The sequence below is a fragment of the Dermacentor silvarum genome, chromosome 9, assembly GCF_013339745.2.
Source record: "Dermacentor silvarum isolate Dsil-2018 chromosome 9, BIME_Dsil_1.4, whole genome shotgun sequence".
In the NCBI taxonomy this organism is placed as follows: Eukaryota; Metazoa; Arthropoda; class Arachnida; order Ixodida; family Ixodidae; genus Dermacentor; species Dermacentor silvarum.
The window spans coordinates 25,770,516-25,776,515 of NC_051162.1; positions in this window are offsets into that span (position 1 = coordinate 25,770,516).

Sequence of the window (6,000 nt, forward strand, 5' to 3'; positions counted from 1 at the left end):
AGCGCCATGTTATCTATCAGTAGAACGGGTCGCTGGAGGCATTTCTTGTAACGAGAGTGTGGATGAAAGCTGCCCCATCTGCCCACGGGGTTTCCGCTGTATAAACATTACCATTGTAAAGAACAGGTGCAACCTCAAGACATCGCTCGCTCGCGAGCTTGTTCTGGCTCAGTGAAACAAACAAATTTTCCAACCCACATCCCCACAGCATAAATCCAAGTCTGCAACTCCCATTCACAATGGGTACCGCAAGCTGAAGAAAACAGTTCTATGCCTTCTGTGACTCGGTGTGGCTTCACGACTGCTTATGTCTTCCACATTGCCATGGCCGACAGCCTGCTTACGACAACGCTGCTGCATATCAAGAGCCTTCTATGGGACGGTCCCCATTATAATGTCGAAAGAAAGCGCTCTCGACCAAAGAGGACGATCACCACGCGTAGAGGAGAGAGTAGTAGTACACGGGTCTACATCGGTCTCAAAACCCCTGGGGATTGAGGTGAGCCCGCCGCCTTTGTGCGGGCATCTCGTGTTCTGTTGTCCCTATGTATATCCATTTCCACCGCTATGGTTGTGTGAGTGGAAAGGAGACGCCCCCTATTTTTCGACCTGAGCGAGCGCGCAGTGGCGCGCTAGACTACGAGAGGCGACGGTTGACGCAGCCCCGTGAATCGCTAAGCTCGAACCGTGGTCGTCGGTGCCCCTGGAGATACTAGACCCCCTATACTGGAGCCCTGCGCGGATTAAAAGGCTCATTAAGCATTATTCTGCGCTAAGCCGAGTCAGTATGCCGCGAGAGCACAAGTTCGCCATCAGAATTCCACACGACTGTGGTAATCGTCTTGCATTACGTTGGCAAAAGTCAGTTGGGGAAGTTTAACTTCTGCATAATACATTTCAAGGACGATATAAAAAAATTTTGCGTAGCTTGCACTGGAGGCGCAATGCTAAAGAGACAGCGCAGCTGATGGGCACCTAGGTAGTCCTGGCTTTTGGACTAGGCTAAGAACTACCAAGTCATCCCCAGTATTTCTAGAATTATGATTATGATCGATTTATCGATTAGCTATTGATTGGCTATCGAACGACTGAGTAAGCTTAAGTAGTCCACACCATGCTTAGCTAGACTTATCCAGGCTCAGCTTAGCTAGTTCACGGGTTATGTGCAATTTCGCTTAGATCTTCTACACTACCGCTAGGATCGGCCCGCATTATCTGTACACGACACACGGACTAACGGTCGGCCTTAAACGCTCCGCTGTTAAAACAGGATTAAGGATTTGCAAACTATATAATGTGCAGCAGATAATAATTTACATGGCTCGAGTGCTTGGGAGATTCGCAGGTATACGTCGAGCGCTGTTTAGCATGTGTTCTAAATTAACGCATGCGACAACAGTAAATGCAGGGGTGCTATGCAGGATGCGCCGAGTTCGGCGAAAACTCCGGATCTTCACGAGTCCTGGCGATGCCCAAGATGAAAGCACAAATGGTAACAAGACACAGTTTATCTTTCGACAAGCCACCAGTTTCATTCGTTTATCTACTTCACTCTGGGTGGCTATCATTCCTTGGGCGTTGCCTTCTGGGCGGTCGACCAAAACTGGGGCTCACGTGATCATACCGTCGGTGCATGGTCGTGCTTTCTTAACTGGTGTGTCGTTCCACCGAGTGCATTACATGCACAAGCAAGTTATAAAATAAATGCATTTAGTATAATAATATTAGTTACTATAAACGTGGTTTAGAAGCATTTCAAGCTTACAAGATGTACACTTAATACGTATCAGATATTTGTAATTTAGCACGCTTCGCAATACCACGAGGGAACGATGCGGTGGCGCAATCACATCCACTCACCGGGCGAGCATGCGGCTAAGCATCGAAGAGGCCCAGTGTAAACAAACTCGTACAACGAGCTTGCAGTGCGCGACGTAGTGATAGGGCTCCACGATGGCCACTATTCTGGGATAGTTCTGTTCCTACGTGAGCAATCTTTCCATGCACCCCGTAAGACTGCCAATAGCTTCGGCGATTTTACAGATCGCAACGCGCACCTATGTTCACGGCATAATGCTGAAGAAACAACTTGTCCGGGCTGTTTCTGTGAGTGCGCTGAGTTCCTCCACTCTGCGTGACTGCGAGCGTCACGAATATTACATAGTGTGTGCAAAAGGAAGGCAGACTATATTGCTACGATGCGACAGGGAGGTGGCGCCGACGATGGATCTGGCAACCGCATAGTGAAGGAGACATCGAGAAACTGCAGATAAGTATACTTCTACTGTTTCTATTTAGCATAATAATAGTGCACGGATATTAAGTCACTATCGTAGTAACGAAGGAATGTCCGGAGTTTAAAAAAAGGCATGAGAACCAATGAGTGTTCGTGCTTTTAAATGCACGTCGGCCCGCGAAAATTTAAGTGATCGCGTTTGCCCGAGCTTCGAAGGCATGCCACTCCCCCAGTAGGCATATGCCTAGCCGAAGCATGGCGGAAAGCGAACTCGCACCACGTCAGAAAAAAGGCTAGGTCGGGGCGTCATGCGTCTGCTTCTAAAAAGATGAATTAGGCCTTGCCTTCTTGGAGAGGCATCCGACCTAGCCAGGCCGAGCAGCGAATTGTCCGGGTGCTTCACGGGCCATGAACGCGAAAAAATTGTGGGCCCAGCTGGCGGAGCTTCTCAACGAATGTGGCCCCGCAAAAAGAAGAGTGCGACAAAGTGGCGGCGGTATTGTCCGAGCTTGTCGCACAAATCAAGCGGGATGCAGCCGTTGTGGCGGAAAGCTGCCACGTAAGTTGCACTGGTATTATAGTTATTTAAGGAAAAAGACGCTGCTGTTGTCGGTCTGTGTTATGCTCACAATGAAATGTCGCCTTATTCGTTAATTGATGAAAGGTTGCGAACTTAGAGCTGCGGGCCGTGGTTTCACAGTGGCTTTTAGTAGTATTTATCATGTTAAATACGGTTCTGTAAACGATGACCAGTTATTCGCGGAAACTTTCTCATGTGCAAATTTTCTGCGTACCTCCTTCTTAAACGCGTTTTGCCCTCAATTTTAGTGGCACATGTGGTAGCAAGCTACCAGGGCTCGGAGGGGGAGGGTTATTCCATTGATTGGCCGTGAATGGTGCCGTGGGCTTGGGGCCTTCACTGTGGTTAAAAGACCCCACACCGGTGAGTGTGGTACTGCGTGTGCAGTTTAATTGTATTGTTTAATCTCTATCGTGAAAGTGTAGTCCATAGACTGCATAAAAGCTTGCATTTCACTCGACTAACAGTAAACACCGTGTAAGGAGTGCAGAAAAATTCCATTAGCGCACAACTGTAGAGCTTGCACTCAACTGCATAAAATACAGTATGGTTTAGCATTGTCACACTTTAAAAGGGTGTTTGCGTGCTTTTATTCAGGCAGTTAGTTCCTTTTACCATCCTTATGCAGGAGTCAGCAGCCTCGACCAGCCAGTTGGACCTCCCAGTAGTCCCACTGCAGCAGTCGATTTCCGGTGTGCATGGGCATTTGTATGGGATTAGATATGACTAATTCAATAGCAGCTTACCATTTTCTTTTTACGAGCTAGCACAAGCATGCGTGTAACATGCCACGATGGTTGTTTAAATTCCTTGTTAATTTTCTCCTCATTCTGCACACAGTGCCCCACACAAACACAATGCAAAGGCTTGCAGGCACTGCCTAAGGCTGTACTTCGCGTAATTGCGGAAGACCAGAAGATGCTGGCCGAGGCAGTGGAGGATCTGCGGGCTGACACAGCAAAGGCATGTTAATCTTAATTGCAAACACTCTGCAACAACCCAAAGTACTTGAATTTTTGAAATAAGACAGGCCTTATGCAACTTAGACGCTTCGTGGGTTATTTCTGAAGAAGCCCTGTGTTAGCCTACTTGTTCCTGTGCTGTTAACTTATCAGTTATTCACAGTAATGTTACTAAGGCAACAGGAATTTCGCAAGGTGCAGTGCAGAGAATGTTCATAATCTAGAAACGCATCAGTGGGTAACCTGGTGTATAGGGCATGTATTGCAAGCCTATTGCTTGTGCTTGCAAATGACCATGAATGTCTTTACGATCCAAAAGCAGGCGGAACAGGCAATGGTGACTGTGTAGAGGGGAGATTGGCAGAAGATTTGAAAAAATAGACTGAATTAACGAATACTTTCTTCTAGAAGTGCAATAACATGACATAGACCTGGTGAAGCACCATCAGGAAAACAAAAAAATGTAATAGCTTTCATTACATACACCTATGTCAGCATAGTACAAGATGTGGAAGTATTATATAGGGTAAATGGCAGTGATGATAGGTCTCAAATTCCTATGAATTTGAAGAGAGAAGCAAAATGACTCAAGGGAAAATTAAACAACGTATATGCAGTCAGGATGAGAACAGATTATATCATGCTCTTCGCAAATAATTACGCATCTATAGAACAGAAAAATGGAAAGAGTGAGAAGATGGTAACCTCAATTTAATAAATGGAACATTACAATACTACGAAGATGAAATTTAAGGGATGTAAGGCACCAGAGCAACAAGTAGACAACTTTTCTGAAGTAACAAAGCATCTTATAAATGAGCATGAAAGTGTGTAGCCTCAGAAATAAAACAGAACTCACCAAACTGGCGGAACTGATGGACAGAAAGATTGTTAGGGATAATCAAATTACAGCAATGGAAGGAGCAAGAACAGAAACAGTAAAGAATCAAGCAGCATGACATCTGCGAGAAGAAACTTGGCATAGGAAAGATTGAGATGTATGCACTGAAAGACAATTAGGGCAATTCAAATTGTACAAAACATTCACCAAGTTATTCCAAGAAAGTCAGCACAACACTTCATTCAAACCAACCCAGACAGACACAGCCTCCAGGAATGAGCTCTATATTTGAAACACATTCATGTCATCAATCAGGTAATTAGAAAATCTGCAGAGCACAAAAACTTTTACATGGCTTCAGTTATAGCAAAAAGGCATTTCTATTAATTAGATACACATAGTCATAAACGTTGCACATCATATAGCACAAGAAGCACAACACTCTGGGAAACATCGAGACTATGCAGCTATAATAATTCGCCACTAGCAAAGTGGAATAGCAATCAAGAAAGAGGTCAGGCAAGGAGACAAAATCACCAGGTCCTTCACTGCACGGTTAGAAGTATTCAAACTATTACACTTAAGCGGACCTAGAGCGAGCATTGGAAGGGTTAATAATACGGAAACGACAAAGCTAACTTTCACTAACTTGGTGAGATACCAGAAATTCATGCGTGACATTCAGCCCGCAGAATCTATGGAAGAGATCTTTATCCAGGTGAAATATCAATAGCAGGTACGATATAAAGCAGGAAACTTATACAAAAATATCATGGGTTGACAGCACATGGAAGAAATTACCGAATCGTGATCACCACGTACCTCATATCCTTGAAAAAAGTTTAGAATCATTGCATTCCAACGGTTATGCAATCTGGAATGTAAACGTTGAGGTTAACAGAGAAACTTGAGAAGTGAAGGACTATGCAGAAAGCGAAGTAACAAAAATTGTTGGAGATAGCATTAAGCCAGTAAGACAGCGGCGTAGTAAACAGTGGCAGTTGAGATTACGGTAGTTGAGATTAAGAAAAAAATGGAGCCGGAGGGCAGGCCATGCACGTCTTCAATCACCTGTTGCCAGTTCATAAGAGGCGATTACATAAGCGTGACAGAATGAATGTCAAGGAGAGAGAACTGCAGCCATGGATGGTATAAAATTGCGCAATGGGACAAAAATGTAATGTTTGTAGGCATAGGGTGCAATCAGCTCGGATTAAAACGGGATTGTAGAGAGGCATTGTTTTGCAGTGAACAAAAATAGGTTTGTGGGGCTGACAGTAGAGATTGTGAGGTGCGGGGACACCTCAGCCGCTGGCGCACTAATCATGATAATTGGCTCCGAAAAAAGACAACCCCGTTATGAAAAATAAAGGCAACGTTG